Here is a 19,198-nt window from a genome sequence, read left to right as displayed (position 1 = left end):
ATGTGAGGCTTCCCTGTCCTTCACCATCTCCCGCAGCTTGCTTAGACTCATGGCCATTGAGTCAGTGATGCCATCCAACCATCTCGTCCTCTCTCGTCCCCTTCTCCTTCTGCCTTCAATCTTTCCCAGCATCAGGGTGCTTGCCAGGCTCCTCCGTCCATGGAATTCTCCAGGCAAGAATACTAGAGTGGGTAGCCATTCCCTACTCCAGGGGATCTTCCCAACCCAGGGATCGAACCCAGGTCTCCCACACTGCAGGTGGATTCTTTACCAGCTGAGTCACCAGAGAAGCCCAAGAATACTGCGCTACCAGGGAAGCCTGTTTAAAAAAGTAAGGATAATATAAAACTGTCTACATCTTAAGTTGCTATAAAGACAGAGTAAAGACCTTGTCACAGAGTAAGTGTTCAGTAAATATTAGCTATTACTAAAATTATGGAAAAAAATAAAGTTTGAGAAGTCCTACTATAAGGTATATACAGTCACTCTCTTGGCCCCTGGTGCCTAGAGGACACAAACACAGAATATGAAATCTAGCAACTACAATGCACTGTAATCCACATCATTTCAGCTTCGAACTTGAGGAAACAAGAAATGAATATCATGGACTCAAACAACAAACTCTTGTTCATTTCTAATCTCTGTTCCATTAATCCAAGTATCAAGATTCCATTTAAACTCATGGACTTATAAACAGGCCAGAAAAAATGTCTGATCCTTTCTTCTGATCATATGAAAGTCTAGACATTTGGACATGGGTTTAATGGCATACTGTGGGAAGACTCAAGATCAGAACTTGCTTGGAGTCGTTTATATAAATGCTGGCACTATTTCCACCAAAATATGGACTCAGGGCAATATGGAGGCCAACACACGGCTGGTGCCCAGTAAATAGCCCCCTGTTAATTTTTTAAAATGATAATAAGGCTAAAGTTACAGACTGAAGTTTGTTCCTATGGTTTGATCATTTGGACAAGTACAGTATGTTCAGTTCAGAGGCTTATCTACCCCACAGTTAGCACACTCCCCTTCTTGGCATTTCTCTCATTTCCTCGAAAAGCCTTTTCTAGAGAAACTTTAGATCAGAAGCCAAAGAAAATGCAGCTCAATTTGCCCTGCTCCCCATGGAGCTCCCAATGACTGAAGGCTTTCATTCCCTTCTCTCCCACGTTAATCCTGGCTGTGCCTTAGCCACCCGGTGTTGCCCTAGGTTTCACGGTGAGAAAGCGGTGGATTTGCTGGGCTGGTCTAGACGAAGTTAGCAAGCTGCTGCTTCATTTTCATGGGCATTTGTTTTGCTTTTCCTTTATAAAATTTTTAAAAAATAATTTTATTTGTTTATTTATTTGGGGGCTGTGCTGGGTCTTCACTGCTGCGTGGATTCTCCTCTAATTGTGGAGAGTGGGGGTTACCCGTTGGTTGTGGTGTGCAGGCTTCCCACTGCCATTGCTTCTCTTATGGAGCACGGGCTCTAGGGCATGGAGGCTCAGTAGTTGTGACTCGTGAGCTCTAGAGCTCAGGCTCAGTAGTTGTGGCACATGGGCTTAGCTGCTCCGCAGCACATAGAATCTTTCCCCATCAGGGATTGAACCTGTGTCTCCTGCATTGGCAGGTGGATTCTTTACCACTGAGCTACTAGAAAGCCCTGCTTTTCTTTTTTTGATGCTCTAGTTGTTTTGTTTTACTGCACTCTCTTGATGAAAAATATAACAAAATGTGCAAAAGATATGGTCAAGTCTACAAGTGTAAAATCCACGAATATATAATCCCCCACATCTTTCCCTCTTCCGCCCCTTTGCCCTTCATCTGTTCTTTGTCAACTTTTCCTCCCACATCATGACCTTTTAGAATATTTCACTTTTCTCCTATCCTCAGGCCTATCCCTACTGCTGGTCCTCTGAACATAAGACAAAAGACCTTGTCTGCTGCTTCACAGAGACATTTGAGGCTTCTAGGTGAGAGTTCTTTGGGTTCTTATCACCCACTCCAATTCCCTCATTTCACTTCCTTGCTCCAGTCTCTTTGTGTCCTATTTTCAGACTCTTCCTTCTACCTCTATTCTTGGCCCCTTCTGTAGTAGGCTGTATGACAGTCACCTAAAAATAAATTTCATGTCCTACCCTGTGCAAGTGTAAACGTTATCTTATTAAAAAAAACAAACCAGTCTTTAAAGATCTAATTAAATTAAGGTCTTGAGACAAGAAGATCATTCTGGATAATCCAAGGTGCCCCCAAATTCAATAACAAGTGTCCTTGTAAGATGTGTAACAAACAGAAGAGGAGAAGACACAAACGCATAGAGGAGATAGTGATGGGTAGATGCTGGTAAAGACTAAAGGGATGAGGCCACAGTCAAGGAGTGCCAAGGAAAGCCAGCCATCTCCAGAAGCTACAAGAGACAAGGTAGGGGGACTGCTCTGGTGGTATAGTGGATAAGAATCCACCTGTCAGTGCAGGGGACATGGGCTTGATCCCTGGTTCAGGGAGATCCTTCAATGCTGTAGAGCAACTAAGCCCATGTGCCACAACTACTGAGCCTGCTCTCCAGAGCTCACAGCCACAACTATGGAGCCCATGCACCTAGAGCCTGTGCTCCGCAACCAGAAAAAGCCACCAAAATGAGAAGCCCACCCAGGGCACATCCAAAAGGAAGAGACAGGAAGTATAAAAAGGGTAAAGTCAAGAGGGATTGTGATGGTGATTCCTCAGGGGTTGGCCTGCTCCTCTATCTTGGGAGTGTCTGTTTAATAAAAAATTCGTCTACTTGAGCTGTAACTTGTCTGCTGCTTTAAACCCTTTTAGCCCATTGCTCCAAATTTTTGTCGCACTGAGACAAGAACCAAGGGAGAGAAATAAACTGACCTGACACCTAACCAGGAAAATAAAGATAATTTCCCCCTCATGGACCAAGATTGGGCAGCTTTGCTGGCAGTGCCTTTAAGATTGGAGGGTTTTTTCATGCCGAGTTCCTCATCTCTGAAAGACTAAGACAGGCCTGAGATCTGGCTGGGACCCTTTGCTGCGGTACTGCAAAGCTTGCACCTAGACACACCTCTCCTTGAGATACAAAATTCAAAGAAGCCGTATGGGACTAAAAATAAACGTGTGCATGCACTGGGGCAGTCCTGTACCAAAAGACACAAAATGACAAAAAATAAAATAAAATAAAAAACCATTTCTGCCGTTTCTGAAGAGCTAGGGGCAAGAAACTGGGTGTTAGGAGCAAAAGTAGGGTACTGCACATGCCCCCCTGAACTGAACACCACAAAAGAGGTGGGCAAACCACCTAAGCCACCTCTCCAGACCAACCTCTGGTCACACCCCTACTCTCACCCCATATAAGGAATGAGCTCGCTCCCCCTACCCCGTTGGAGAGCCAGCAAGGGAACATGTTACTTATTTTCACTCTCCTGCAGCTGGCACAGGGGCCCAGTAAAGCCTTGCTTGACTCATTCGTCTGGCCTCTAGTGAATTTCTATGGATTGGGGATGGCCAAGGACCCTAGCCGGTATTAAGACCACTGAATACTTGGTGCTCACTGGGCTGTTCCATATGGTCCCTAAGACTTGGGGAAAACAAGGAGGACGCAAACATGAAGCTCATTCTCCTGCTGAGCCATGAGCAAAAGCAACTGTCTCACTCGGTTTGGTTCACAGTTTCCTTCTCAGCCGCATTTACGGGAGTGCAGCCAGACAGCCTAGCAGTGGCATTAGTCGCTGTCACTTTAGAGATTGCTTGGCCACATGATAATTATTTGCCTAGACAGGGAGGGAAATGGCCATGATACTGAATAAAAAAAAGTTTGGCATTGGGTTAGCAGAGGCTGGAATTGGAAATGTTTGTGCAGAGTACCCATCTGAGGGCCTCAACGGGAGGCTGGCCAGGAGCAGAGGTAGCAGAACTTAGAGATCACCGGGTACTTCATTGAGGAAGACGCCCATTCTTTGTCTCAAAATGCACAGCAGAAATCCGTCTGCAGGGTGTGAACCGCAGAGGCCAGACTCACATCCACCAGACACACTTCCTGCTGCCCCAGGGGAGGCTCTCGTGATGGAACAAGGTGTACCATTTGTGTTGGCAAAGGCAAACACCCAGGATCAACCAACAGATAAACAAAAATGATCTTCCTCTTGCATTAAGTTAAGGCACTATTTACCACCCCCCACCAAAACCCCAGAATCATTCTAAACTCTTATTTTCTCCCCTCACCTCCCACATCACATTGATGACCCAGTTCTGTCAATTCTAGCTCTGTAACATGTCCCACATATGGCCCTTTCTCTTTTTATTTTTGCCACCTGGCATGTGAAATCTTCCCCTACCAGGGATCGAACCAGTCCCCCCTGTAGTGGAAGCATGGAGCCCTAACCACTGGACCGCCAGGGAAGTTTGATATCTTTACCCTCCATTTTATGGCTTTAGTTGAAGCTGTCGTCACTTTGTACCAGACTCTTATAAGAGTCACTTAACCCATTTCTCTCCTCAAGTCTTGCTTTCTTCCACTGATTATCCAGTTTGCTATGAAACTGATTACATCAGCCCCACACCTAAAACTCTTTGGGGATTCCTATCTATGAGACAAACTCTGTGCTGAAATATCGCATATGAAGCCCAATACAATCTAGCTTCTACCTATCTCTCATCTTATGTTTCTCCCCTCCTACTGTACCACCAAGGACTCCAAGATTGAAACATCTCCAAACTCCCAATTGTGTAAACTGTACACAGTTCAAACATAGCCTTGATAGACTTTATTATATTTATGAGTTTCCATGTTTATTCCCCCAGCACTAGATTATTAAATCATTAAAGAAAGAATCTCTCTTCTTTCAGTAGCTTGCACAGTGTTGAACACAGAGGAGGCACTCAAAAAAAAAAAAAAGGAAACCACTCGCTAAATACGTCAATGAATGCTGCTGCTGCTGCTAAGTCGCTTCAGTCATGTCCAACTCTGTGCGACCCATACATGGCAGCCCACCAGGCTCCCCCGTCCCTGGGATTCTCCAGGCAAGAACACTGGAGTGGGTTACCATTTCCTTCTCCAATGCATGAAAGTGAAAAGTGAAAGTGAAGTCGCTCAGTCGTGTCCGACTCTTAGCAACCCCATGGACTGCAGCCTACCAGGCTCCTCCATTCATGGGAGTTTCCAGGCAAGAGTACTGGAGTGGGGTGCCATTGCCTTCTCTGGTCAATGAATGAGTGGATAAAAATGTGAATCTTGTTTACTGTCTTAGAGCCATGTGGGGCATGCTGGAATGAACCCGACACCTCTTCCTAATGCACCAAATTTACACAATGGGAAGTCATTTAAAACATTTTACATTAAAGTAAGCAAGGACTTGCTATGAATCATAGTATAAATGTTGCATTAATATTGGAGGTAAAGTATTCAAAGAAAATTTGAATATGATTTGGATCAGTTTGGGCTGGACTTCCTCAGGGCAGACAAATTCAGAGTTCATGGTCATGTACCACTGAGGGAACTTTAGTGTAAAATTTCAGAAGTCATGTTAGAGGATTGTATGTACTGGAAGTAATAAAATGGGACTCATGATACAGATAATACTAGCTGTGAGGCTGGGAATCTGCAAAAGAGAAGGGCATCACCTCAGCCAGAAAAACAGGAAGGTCTGGATCTTTATCCAAAATAGATTCCAATAGATTCCAGGACAGTTCTTTACACCAGGCTTCCCTGGTAGCTCAGATGGTAAAGAATCTGCCTGCAATGCAGGTGACTTGGGTTTGATCCCTGGGTCAGGAAGATCCCCTGGAGAAGGGAATGGCTACCAACTTCAGTATTCTTGCCTGGAGAATTTCATGGACAGAGGAGCCTGGCAGGCTACAGTCCATGGGGGTCTTAAAGAGTCTGACACGACTGAGTGACTAACACTTTCACTTTTCACTTTTTTCATGTATATATATACATACATATATACATATTCACCATAGAATTCTTTTACCTATAAAATTCTATGGCATTTAATGTATAGCTCAAATTACAACCATATGATCCCCTAACTTTTCCTAAATACTAACATTTTTATATACCTGATTTCAGACCAAGTTCAGAAAGTCAGTGATGACAATTCAGAGAACCAAGTTTGTTTTGGGGACTCCAGTGTTGCCTGCATTCTTTCTTCTAAAGCTGTAGATAATCATCATATAAACTAAGGAAAAAGTTGAGCCCTAAAGTTTCTGAAAAGCGCAAGTTGAAACAGATTATGTAAAATTTTTAAATAGTTGAGCATGTCTGTATGACACAAAATACTTTTAAGAAAAAAACTTTTAAGGTTCATCTATTGCAGAATCTTTTTTAAAAGTTCTTTTTGCTATAAGAAAAAAGTTATCCAAACAAGTTTAGCGCCATGAGATCAACTGTATATTCTCTCCCTGCTAGTTTAGAATCCATTCAGAGATCAATTTATGCATGAGTGGATGTGTGTTTATATTTTCTGTGTGTGTGTCAGTATTTATGAATATCTAGCAAGTAACATTGCTGCTTTATGACACTTCTTCAACCATTAGTAAATAACTAAGTGGCCACAAGAGTTCAAAAACAAAACCAATCCAAAAATACAGGGTGGAGGTAGCCGAAAAATTGTAAGTTGCTCAGAAGACTATCTTGGGTTGATGCAAGAGGAAAATCTGAGAACATTTTCTTAAAAAGAAAAAAATGAAAGGAAACAGAGCATGCAACTTCAGAGCTCAACTTGTGCCTAATCTCTTTGTGTGGGATTTTTTCATTCCAACATGTACTTCCCAGGACAAGCACAACAGCAGTCCCTAAATCATGTTCATCTTCTGAAGTTGATATGTAATAAACACAGCCTTCCTTAAGGAGACATGTGGGTCAGGGCAAAACAGTGTGTATCTCCCATCTTGCAGATCTGAAATGTTTATACAGATAATATCTAGTGGAAATTGACACTGACGGCCACCTTGCTGAAGAAAAGAAAGGATGCAGATGGAACCGAAGAACACGTGACTCAGGGAATGTGGAAGGAATAAAGGGACCCTCTATAACTGCTTGCATGCTGTATAGACTTTATGTGTGGTTTATTCCTTTTATCACTGGGTAGCGGGCACCGACTTTGCCCACTGAGAAAATTCTGCTGCCAGGCCCTCACGGCATCAACATATGAACCCACCAAATGTCAAGTTCCTGTCAGAACAACGTACAAAACATATTTTGTGACAAATATGGCATGTGAAGGACCCCTCAGATTTTTCTATGTCATTCAATGTGCTTGGGTGACACAATCTCGTCGAATCAGGGTACTTTCCTGGCGATCCAGTGGTTAAGACTCCACACTGCCAATGCAGGGGGCATGGGTTTCATTCCTGGTCAAGGAACTAAGATCCCACATGCCACACAGCGTGGCCAAAAATAAAAATAATTTAAAAAGTGCTGTTGTTGAGACCGCATGGACTGTAGCCTGCCAGTCTCCTTTGTCCATGGGGTTCTCCAGGCAAGAATCCTGGAGAGGGTTGCCATGCCCTTCTCCAGGGGATCTTCCCAACCCAGGGGTCAAACCCTAGTCTCCTGCATTGCAGGCAGCTTCTTTACCATTTGAGCCACCAGGGAAGCCTTCTTTTTATCTTTTTCAATGCTTTTCCAAGTATTTCAGAGCCAAAGAGAAGGGAACAAAACTTTGACTATTGTGCTTTCCCTTAGAGGAGAGCAAAGTACTGATAGAAGCCTCCATTTCCAGCCACTAGGTGTTTAGAGCAGCCCTTCTGTAGTCACTGGGAATCCTCTCTATGTGGTCTGAATGTGAAGCTTTAAGGTGTAAGTGCTGGAGAAAACGCAGCTCTTTTCTCAATAAAATGACCTGTTATTCTGTGGAAAGAAAGGAGGTGTTTCTCCGAGCCCACCGTTACACCTGCTATGCTTTACTGAAATACAAGCCATCCCACCCGCCCCTCCCCCACCTCTCCACTACTCACACCTGGGAGCTGCTAGTGAAAACACACTGGCTTGGGTGTGGGGGAAGGGTTAAAATAAAACCATCTTGGTTCCTGAATAAATAATTCTTGCCAACATCTATGGTTTACTGTGGATAATTGAATTTGGGTCTAATTCTATGCTCAAAGTATCCAAACACTTGCACTTTAATTGACACACACCAAAAAAAAAAAATTTTTTTTAAGATATTTGGCAAGGCATTTTGTTTTTAACATTAGTGCAATGCAGCCTAACAGTGTTCTTACTGTAGTCCTGCCCGAAAGTGATCACTTTTCTGTACTTTTCCTATGACAAATTTATTTTCCCTATATGCTTTTGTTGGCTAGCAGCTCTGGCATGACTTGACTGACAATGAGCCAGAAGATCTGAGTTTGAGGAAAATGCACGGCTCTCAAGGTTTGGCACATGGTAGATAAGTGCAGAGCAAATGCTCCGCGTTCAAGCAGAGCCTGTGTGTTGGCCTCATCAGCCCACCAAGGACAACACAGACATCAGTTAGAAAATAATATAATACTCCTCAACCTTCAGGACAGGAATCCAGTAAAACTTTTTAAAAAATTAGTTTTTCAATGTTAAAACAATTGGACAATTGCTAAAGCTTCCATCAGCTTTATTAACTAAGCAACAGGTCATTATGTTACCAGTTTTATTGACTTCACATGATTGCTGTCCTATCCGAGAGTTGACAAAGGTCCCCTCTGATGATTTGCCTTTTCTCAGTGAAGTAGGAGGGGATCAGCTCAGAATGAGGATCCAAGTGGCTAGGGATGAAAGAGCATCCTACACCATCAATTATGAAGGTATTTTAATAGCAAATTCATCAAACAATTTATGTAACAAATTTAATCTGCAGTGGCAATCTGATTAAGCAGAAAATTAGCATTTGAAATTCATCTTTTAATTATATATCTCTAGTGTTTAATTATAAGCAATGCACAAAAGACTTCAGTACTATACAATCAACGATATCAAAGATCTATTAAACATATACCTAGAGAAAAGATCCAGAGATTTCCAGTTCAACTGACAGAAGTGTGCATGGGCATGCACACCTATACTCATGAAATGTTTCTTTTTGTTTTTTGTTTGTTTGTTGTTTTTATTCCCATTCTAATGAAACGTTGTCTTCATCAGAATTCAAATAGTTTCATGTAATAGGTGAATGTGATTAAGTCTATCACTAAATCAATAAGGAAGGCAATGATTTATAAAACATTTCTGGACCACAGCTGTCTGAGAAAGTGCTAAATGCTAAAAGTTCTTCCTATAAAAACAAAAATACACACCAAATTTTACACAAAATTTCAGAGCATTCATAGGCTCTGATCCATGTTGCATCAGTAAGCTATTATTGACTGCATAACACACCAACCTAAAAGTAATAGCTTAAGACCACACAATTTACCTGAAAATTCTTTGATGACAGTTTAGGCTGGATTCAGCTGAGTGATTTCTCTAGTCTTACATGGGTTCCCCTCTACCCACTCTGGTGAGCCATAGGTTAATGATGGGTGTCACTTATGCTTCTGGGTGCTGGCTCTTAGAGGCAAGGACACCTTGGCCCCATTTCATACAGTTTATCATCCTCAAGCAAGCTGCTTGGACTTATGCTCATAGTGGAGACAGGTGTCCAAGAGAGAGTTGAAATAATGAAGGCCTAATCTCATAACTGTTGCTACTGCTTCATTCTTTTGATCAACAAGTCACAAAGCCATCCCAGACTCAGGGGACAGAAGTAAGATGTTATAAAATCATATTGCAAAGGGTATCATTACAAAAAGGGATAGAGAATTGGGACCAATTTTTTCATCAGTTTATCGCACCAATCATGAATATAGGTTAATAATTTTCTTCAACGAAAATGAAATAATAGGGGTTAAAAGAAAAAAGCAAGAGAATATTTTTACTGTGACAAACGAGTGCACAAACTAACAACTGACATTGCAAAAAATGAAGTCCAGAGCCAACAGAATACCATTTTCCCAGGGACAAGCAAGAAACCATCAATGCTTTACTTTTAGAAAACAAATATACTCCACATAGCTTTAAGTCCTCATTTTGGCATAAAAATAGGATACCATGGATTTTGCATATATCTAGTAGGGTAAAGTTAGCAATATTGATGGACTAGAGGAGGAAAGTGATAGAGTTCAGTTCAGTCGCTTCTGTCATCCCCTTCTCCTCCTGCCTTCAGTCCTTCCCAGCATCAGGGTCTCTTCCAATGACTCAGTTCCTTGCATCAGGTGGCCAAAGTATTGGAGTTTCAGATTCAGCATCAGTCCTTCCAATGAATATTCAGGACTGATTTCCTTCAGGATGGACTGGTTGGATCTCCTTGCAGTCCAGGAACTCTGAAGAGTATTCTCCAACACCACAGTTCAAAAGCATCAATTCTTCAGCACTCAGCTTTCTTTATAGTCCAACTCTCACATCCATACATGACTGCTGGAAAAACCATAACTTTGACTAGACAGACCTTTGTTGGCAAAATAATGTCTCTGCTTTTTAATATGCTACCTAGGTTGGTCATAACTTTCCTTCCAAGGAGCAAGTATCTTTTAAATTCATGGCTATAGTCACCATCTGCAGTGATTTTGGAACCCAAAAATAATAATCTGTTACTATTTCCATTGTTTCCCCATCTATTTGCCATGAAGTTATGGGACGAGATGCCATGATCTTAGTTTTCTGAATGTTGAGTTTTAAGCCAACTTTTTCACTCTGCTCTTCCACTATTATCAAGAGGCTCTTTAGTTCTTCACTTTCTGCCATAAGGGTGGTGTCATCTCCATATCTGAGGTGATTGATATTTCTCCTGGCAATCTTGATTCCAGCTTGTGCTTCATCCAACCCAGTGTTCCTCATGATGTACTCTGCATATAAGTTAAATAAGCAGGGTGACAATACACAGCCTTGATGTACTCCTTTTCCTATTTGGAACCAGTCTGTTATTCCATGTCCAGTTCTAAATGTTGCTTCTTGACCTGCATACAGATTTCTCAGGAGGCAGGTCAGGTGGTCTGGTATTCCATCTCTTTCAGAATTTTCCACAGTTTATTGTGATCCAGACAGGCAAAGGCTTTGGCATAGTCAATAAAGCAGAAGTAGATGTTTTTCTGGAACTCTCTCGCTTTTTCGACGATCCAACAGACGTTGGCAATGTGATCTCTGGTTCCTCTGCCTTTTCTAAATCCAGCTTGAACATCTGGAAGTTCACAGTTCACCTACTGTTGAAGCCTGGTTTGGAGAATTTTGAGCATTACTTTGCTAGCATGTGAGATGAGTGCAATCGTGTGGTAGTTTGAGCATTCTTTGGCATTGCCTTTCTTTGGGATTGGAATGAAAACTGACCTTTTCCAGTTCTGTGACCACTGCTGAGTTTTCCAAATTTGCTGGCATATTGAGTGCAGCATCACCTTTTAGGATTTGAAATAGCTCAACTAGAATTCCATCACCTCCACTAGCTTTGTTCATACTGATGCTTCCTAAGGCCCACTTGACTTCACATTCCAGGATGTTTGGCTCTAGATGAGTGATCACACCATCGTGATTATCTAGGTCATGAAGATCTTGTTTGTATAGTTCTTCCGTGTATTCTGGCCACCTCTTCTTAATATCTTCTGCTTCTGTTAGGTCCCTACCATTTCTGTCCTTTATTGAGCCCATCTTTGCATGAAATGTTCCCTTGGTATCTCTAATTTTCTTGAAGAGATCTCTAGTCTTTCCCATTATATTGTTTTCCTCTATTTCTTTGCATTGATCACTGAGGAAGGCTTTCTTATCTCTCCTTGCTATTCTTTGGAACTCTGCATTCAAATGGGTATATCTTTCCTTTCCCCCTTTGCATTTCACTTCTCTTCTTTTGACAGCTATTTGTAAGGCCTCCTCAGACAACCATTTTGCCTTTTTGCATTTCTTTTTCTTGGGGATGGTCTTGATTCCTGCCTCCTGTACAATGTCATAAACCTCTGTCCATAGTTCTTCAGGCACTCTGTCTATCAGATCTAATCCTTTGAATCTATTTAAATAGTCACTTCCCCTGTATAATTGTAAGGGATTTGATTTAGGTCATACCTGAATGGTCTAGTGGTTTTCCCTAGACCTGATTTTCTTCAATTTAAGTCTGAATTTGGCAATAAGGAGCTCATGATCTGAACCACAGTCAACTCCTGGTCTTGTTTTTGCTGATTAAGTATAGAGCTTCCCCATCTTTGTCTGCAAAGAATATAATCAATCTGATTTCGGTATTGACCATCTGGTGATGTCCATGTATAGAGTCTTCTCTTGTGTTGTTGGAAGAGAGTGTTTGATATGACTAGTGCGTTCTCCTGACAAAACTCTATTAGCCTTTGCCCTGCTTCATTCTGTACTCCAAGGCCAAATTTGCCTGTTACTCTGGGTATTTCTTGACTTCCTACTTTTGCATTCCGGTCCCCTCTAACAAAGAGGACATCTTTTTTGGGTGTTAGTTCTAGATGGTGTTGTAGGTCTTCATAGAACCATTCAACTTCAGCTTCTTCAGCATTCTGGTCAGAGCATAGGCTTGGATTATTGTGATATTGAATGGTTTGCCTTGGAAACGAACAGAGATCATTCTGTCATCTTTGAGATTACATCCAAGTACTGCATTTTGGACTCTTTTGTTGACTATGATGGCTACTCCACTTCTTTTAAGGGATTCCTGCCCACAGTGGTAGATATAATGGTCTTCTAAATTAAATTCACCCATTCCTGTCCATTTTCGTTCACTGATTCCTAAAATGTCAACGTTCACTCTTCCCATCTCCTGCTTGACCACTTCCAATTTGCCTTGATTCATGGACCTAACATTCCAGTTTCCTATGCAATATTGCTCTTTACAGCATCGGACTTTACTGTTATTATAAATGTTTGTGTCAGTTTTTATGCCCAACTCTATGAAAGTTGTACAGGAATTTACATTTTTCCATGGATGTCATTTCTCAGGGATCCTATAGTAAATAACAAAAACATTTCCTACTAAACCAGAATCCTAGAAAGCAATGTTTCCATAAAGCACAGGAAAACCCTAGGACAACAAAAATTCCAAACAGGAAATATTGAACTCATAACATACTCTGAGTCTGTGACAATTGACCCAGTGATTGCTATAGCATCATCAAAAAGTCAGTTGTTGGGGCTTCCCTGGTGGCTCTGTGGTAAAGAATCTGCCTGCCAATGCACGGACTTGGGTTTGATCCCTCATCCAGGAAGATCCCGCATGCCGCAGAGCAACTAAGCCATGTGCCACAACTACTGAGCCTGCGTTCTAGAATCCAGGTGCTGCAACTACTGAAGTCCATGAGCCCAGAGCCTGTGCTCCACAGCAAGCCAACAGAATGAGGAACCTGCACACTGCAACTAGAGAGTAGCCCCCTCTCTCCACAACTAGAGACAAGTCCATGCAGCAACGAAGATCCGGGACAGCCATAAATAAACAACTGTTTTAGAAAATTGGCTGTCAGTATGCTGAGTGTAATCTTATTCTTACCCCCTAGAAAGAATAGCCAAAAAAGAACTGATGACGGGAAATTCAGTATATAATTGAGAATAATTGATTGGATTTAGCGAAATGTGAGTTCTTTATTCAGATGCATTTAGTTTACATCAGACTTTGCCATTACCAAAGCTATTTATGTCTAATTAGGAGAGATCTTGTTTGATATTCCAATGCTCTAATTCTTCTCATATAATTTTTTCTTCTAAATCACAAGAAAAGTGGTATTGTGGTAGACTCCACTTGGATGAATCCTCCATCCAATCTCTACTCCCTCTCTGTAACTCTGTATCAGCTTTCTGTTGGTATGGTAATCATTAACCACAAACTCAGTGGTCTAAAACAACACAAATTTATTATCTTACAGTTCTGGAGGTCAGATGTCTGACATGAGTCTCACTGAGTTAAAATAAGGGTGTCAATAGACTGCATCCCTTTCTGGAGGCTCCAAGCAAGACTCTTTCCTTGCGTTTTTGAGCTTCTCCAGGCTGCCTACATCCCTTGGCTTCTGGCCCCCTCCCACCTTCTGGCCTCCTCCCACCTTCAGATCCAGCAAGGGATTGAGTCTTTTTCACATCTCTCTACTCTGACTTCTCCTACCTCCCACTTGCACTCTTAAAAGCCCGTGGGATTACATCAAACTCACCTATTTCAAAATCAGCTCAGTAGGAATCTTCAGTCTGTCTTCTACCTTAATTCCTCTTTGCCCTGTAACATAGTACATTAACAGGTTCTAGAGATTATGGCACGGACATCTTTGAGGGCCATAACTGTGCCTTCTACAAAACCAAGGCTATCCCACTTCTTTTTTCCAGCTACCTTAGATATTGATGCCTAACAGTGTGAGCCAAGCCTTCTCAAGAGAGGCTGTGGAGGACATGCTTATGATATCAAGGAGAGTTTATGACAGCAAATTATATCTTCCCAATGTAAATTCTAGAAATATCAAGTATCATTGAAATAGCAATCATTGCTGAAATGTACAAGAATATATCATGGTTTTTCAACTATGAGAATGGTCATTTGAGAGCACGTAATTGGAATATTTTATATATTATTGAGGGCTTTCCAGGTGGTTCTAGTGGTAAAGAAACCACCTGCCAATGCAGGACAAAAGAGTGTGGGTTCAGTCTCTGGGTCAGGAAGATCCCCTGGAGGAGGGCATGGCAACCCACTTCAGTATACTTGCCTGGAAAATTCCATGGACAGGGGAGCCTGGTGGTCTATAGTCCAGAGGGTCACAAAGAATGAGACATGACTGAAGCAACTTAGCATGCACTCACCAGCAGTGATGACAGTAAATAGGAAAATAGAGTAAAACAACACGAACTTTAATAAAGGGAATCAAATTGGGGAGAAATGAACATCCATTGTAATTGAATGTATTATAACCAATTATTTTAAAAAATTAAGAGAAAATCAATTAACAGTTGGATTAAAAATCATCCAATAACCTCAATTATTCTGTATATTATTGATAAATTACACACAGAGTCAATTCAAAGCATCATGCTTGATTATTGATAGATTCTTTGATTTACTACAAACTCTCTCCAGGACCACTGCTTATTTTACATCTTCCCTTATCTGCAAAGTGTAGGATAGTAATTTTGAGGTAGTTATCCATGTCTTGGTTTAATTTTTTGAATTACTAAATAAAGATGAGCAAGATTAGTCTCTGCTCTCAATTTATAATAAACTGGTACAAAAATGATTCTGCCCATCTACAAGCAAATATGAGGATTATTTATTATCTATGATATAATTCTTTATCCCCTTAAAGAACAGCCAGCATAGTCTAGTCTTGTATATAACAAGATATGGTAGGGTGAAGGCAAGAGTTCTAAAGCCAGAGATAAAGAAAGAATGAATTAGAAAATAAGGAATGAGAAAAGAAAAAAGACATAAGAAGAAAAGAGGGCATCACCATTGTGAATAAACGAAAGAGAATGTTTATTTCCTTGGGATTTAAACAGTGGTTGTATAGTGTCTACCTTCTTTTTTCACTAGGCATGATGATTAAAAATACTGGCATAAAATAGTGTAATGTGGTATTATGGTATTATTCTCATAGAGAAATAAAATAAATTAATGCCAACTCGAAAGTCAGCATCATGTCAAGGAACAGTGTTTTAGCTGATATTCCATTAGAAAAAGCCATCTATGTCTCCATAAAGAAATATCCACTCAAAAATGATGTGGCAATTTTTAGATATTCCCATTGCCAGTAGACACTTGGGAGGAAAAAACAAATAGTCATGAGCTGTGGGCACTAACTATATTTATATAAATCATGGGTGGTCTATATTCAGTGTCTCCTCCTCAATTCATTTCTGATGAAAGAGAACTTTCCATCAAGACTGAATGATTTGTATTTCCCCAACCGTGCCTTCTTTCATCCCCCTCCTATAACCTGGAATATCTTTCCCACTTTTTCTCCAGAACAATTCCTACTCCATCTTTAATTCTGAATTTAGACATCACTCTATCTAAGAAGCACTCCCTGGGACCACCTCTCCTGCACATTCCTACAATGGAATATAAGCATATATCACCACATACAGTACATTGCAACACAGATAACTGTTCACGTGTCTCCTTCACATGTTATTGTGTCTGTGTGCTTAGTCGTGTCCGACTCTTTGTAACCCCATGGACTGCAGCCCGCCAGTCTCCTCTGTGCATGGAATTTTCCAGGCAAGAATACTGGAGCGGGTTGCCATGTCTTTCCCCACGGGACCCTCCTGACCTAGGGATCAAACCCATGTCTCTTGCATCTCCTGCACTGGCAGATGGATTCTTTTACCACTAGCACCTCTCTCCGTCACCCCACTCCTTGAACCAGTCTCTCTGCTATGTGAAGCCAAGGTCCCTACTGTTTTTCTCATTGTACTCTTAAGGCCTGGCACACAGTGTGTAATCAGTATTTGTTAGTTGACTAAATAGGTCAATGGACAATAAACAAGTGAAGGAAGAATGGGAGAAATGGAAGAAGTCTGGGAGAAAAGATGATTGACAATGCTTGAAAAAGTGAAAGTGTTAGTGCTCAGTCGTGTCTGATTCTGCGATCCCATGAACTGTAGCCTGCCAGGCTCCTCTGTCAATGGAATTCTCCAGGCAAGATTACTGGAGTGGGTTGCCATTCCCTTCTCCAGGGGATCTTCCTGACCCAGGGATTGAACCTGTGTCTCTTATGTCTCCTGCATTGACAGCCGATTCTTTACCACTGCACCACCTACCAAACAGGTTTTCTTGTCTATAAGTGAAGTGCCCACTCCTCACCATCTGTGATTTATAAAAATGTGTTTATCGACAGATGTTGGCTATCCTCAGTATACCCCATTTTCAAAGACTAGCACAGACTATACAGTGCCCTCCTCTGTAATTCAAGAAAAATTCCACTCACTCACTAGCAAGCAACCAATGTGACTGTGTGAAAAAGAAACTCTGAGAGACAATTAAATGGAGTAACTACAGATGTAATCTTTCCTGATTTTGATAGGGCATTCTGATTGTTTCACAAAACAACGTTAAAGACATTTAGAAAAGTAGGCTTGGGGCCATGTTATATTAAAGAAATGAATGACTGATTTGGGGGTCACATTCAAAGCGCAATTACTAGTGATACATTATCAATTTGGAGAACACTTCTAAGTTGTGCTTCACAGGGATAATCCCTACATTTCTTATCTTTACTAATGTTTGAAATTTTTAAACATTGAATATATAAAGTTGCTTGTATTCTGGTAAAGATAAATTTCAAATGACTTTGATGAGATGGGTAAATTTCTTATACAATGAGGTGAAAATGAAGACAAAATGTGCATGTTTAGAAACCAAAATAAATCAGTCATATGCAGAATAAAGCATAGTTGACAGGTAAACCTTAAGGACAAAACACCTGGGAGTGAGTCAAGACTAGATTTGATCACGAGCAGAATGAGTCAGCAATACAGTGCCCTAAGCCAGTTGTTTTTAATGAGAGATGGTTTTATCACACAAGATGCATGTGGCAGTTTGTCTGGAGACATTTTTGACTGTCGTGATTGAGGAGGGTGCTACTGGCATCTAATGGACAGAAACCAGGGGAACTACTATACATCCTACACACAACAAAAGCTGTCCGCAAGAGAATTGTCTGGTCCAGATTTCCAGTGGAACTGAAACTGAGAAGCAAGTAAGTAAAAACATTATGTGATACAAGGATGTGTTAGAATGAATGACACTAGGAATTTAAAATTCCCCTCAACAATATTCTGTACCAGATCCTTATCAGAATATTGGGTTCTGTCTAGGATGTTACCATTTAGAAAGTATAGCCTGTGAAGGATTGGAAATAGTATCATGATTGCCCAAGTCTTGCACTTCTGCTGGTGCAAGGCACATTAGGCTGTTACTCTGTCTCTCACCTATTAGAATATCTGGAAATAATTCATGTCTGTTTTGAAGCTCAGTTCTATGTCTTGGGTTAGAATCAAGAAAATCTAAGATACAAAAATGCCTATCAATACACTGTCTGATAAACAGACTGAAAAAGAAAACTGAATAAAATTTAAGTTAAATGTTTTAGAGAATTAAGCCAGTTCTCAACTATGCACTAAAAGAAAATCTCTAAAAGTTAAAACACATAGAAAAAATATCAAATATACCAAAAATATAAATACCACAAAATTCTAAGTGAATGAGCCAAAAGTCTTACATTACCAACATCAAACTATCCCAAAAGCTTAACATGTTTTAATAATATGCATTTTATAGTTAGAAATGTGGTTTAAAAAAAATGAAGAATGAGGGATTCCAGAGCAAAAGAAACAAATCACTGTAGAGTAGACAACGGTTAGAAAAGGGATAAGGTGCTGGAAATGGAGTTAAAAGTGATCATTTTAAAAAGTGGGAAACGACAAGCAAGTTTTTGTGGTGAGAAAAGTTTATTTTCTTGAAGCCACATTGAACAAAATGACACAGTGGAACCGTTTTGTGTGGTCCTGTTCATATTTCCATTGGATAGGCACTGTGCTGATTCTACTATGTGCTTTGCAGCCAAATATGACAAAATGTGACTTTAAGCAAAAATATGTATAAAATATTGTTTATTGTTTAAATTTAAAAACAAGAATTACATTCAGAATAAGAACTACATACTAGTTAACATTATAATCCACACCCTAAGAATGTATGATCATAGCTTCAGTCTAAACATTTTCTAAGTTTTCTTTAAGGGAAAAGTTGAACTTAATATATTATTTAATTCATTAACTTGTTCAATATCACAAATGCACTAAATTCTAGTTTGATGCTATATCATTCAAAAACTAAAAGGGCATAATTTTTATCATTGTCATTAATATGAGTTGGAAATGAAGAAAAATGTAGGAAGGCTTCAGATAAGTCTTTTTTTACCTCATAGCCAGTGGCTGCAACCTCTTCCACAACAAAATCTTTTACCAAAGATATCAACACAAAATTAATAATCTTCCTTTGCGTTTTCTTACTTAGGCAGTGGGGCAAGTGTCAACTCTTGAATAATTAGGAATTAACCACCATTGGCATTTTCTAAATTAATGCCTTTCTCAATTCTGAAAAAGTCCCTGCTTTATCTCTTCATATATGGGGATTTCTAGTTCTCTCTATTCCTCCCATATTTTCTGGAGCTCCTCATGAAGCAAAAGTCTGAGCTCCTCATTTTAACTTTTAAGTTAAAATTATATTATTTTTAA

At 40.4% G+C, this 19,198-nt stretch overlaps 1 protein-coding gene across 1 annotated transcript in view; it reads right to left on the bottom strand.

The window, feature by feature from the left end:
- ANAPC10 (anaphase promoting complex subunit 10) overlaps nucleotides 1-19,198 on the bottom strand; it is a 212,051-nt gene that overhangs the window by 59,198 nt on the left and 133,655 nt on the right. The gene's annotated exons all lie outside the window — the stretch shown is intronic.

This window comes from Cervus canadensis, chromosome 1, assembly GCF_019320065.1.
Source record: "Cervus canadensis isolate Bull #8, Minnesota chromosome 1, ASM1932006v1, whole genome shotgun sequence".
Lineage (NCBI taxonomy): Eukaryota > Metazoa > Chordata > Mammalia > Artiodactyla > Cervidae > Cervus > Cervus canadensis.
The sequence above is the reverse complement of the archived record's forward strand: the minus strand, read 5'-3'. Positions and strand labels throughout refer to the sequence as shown.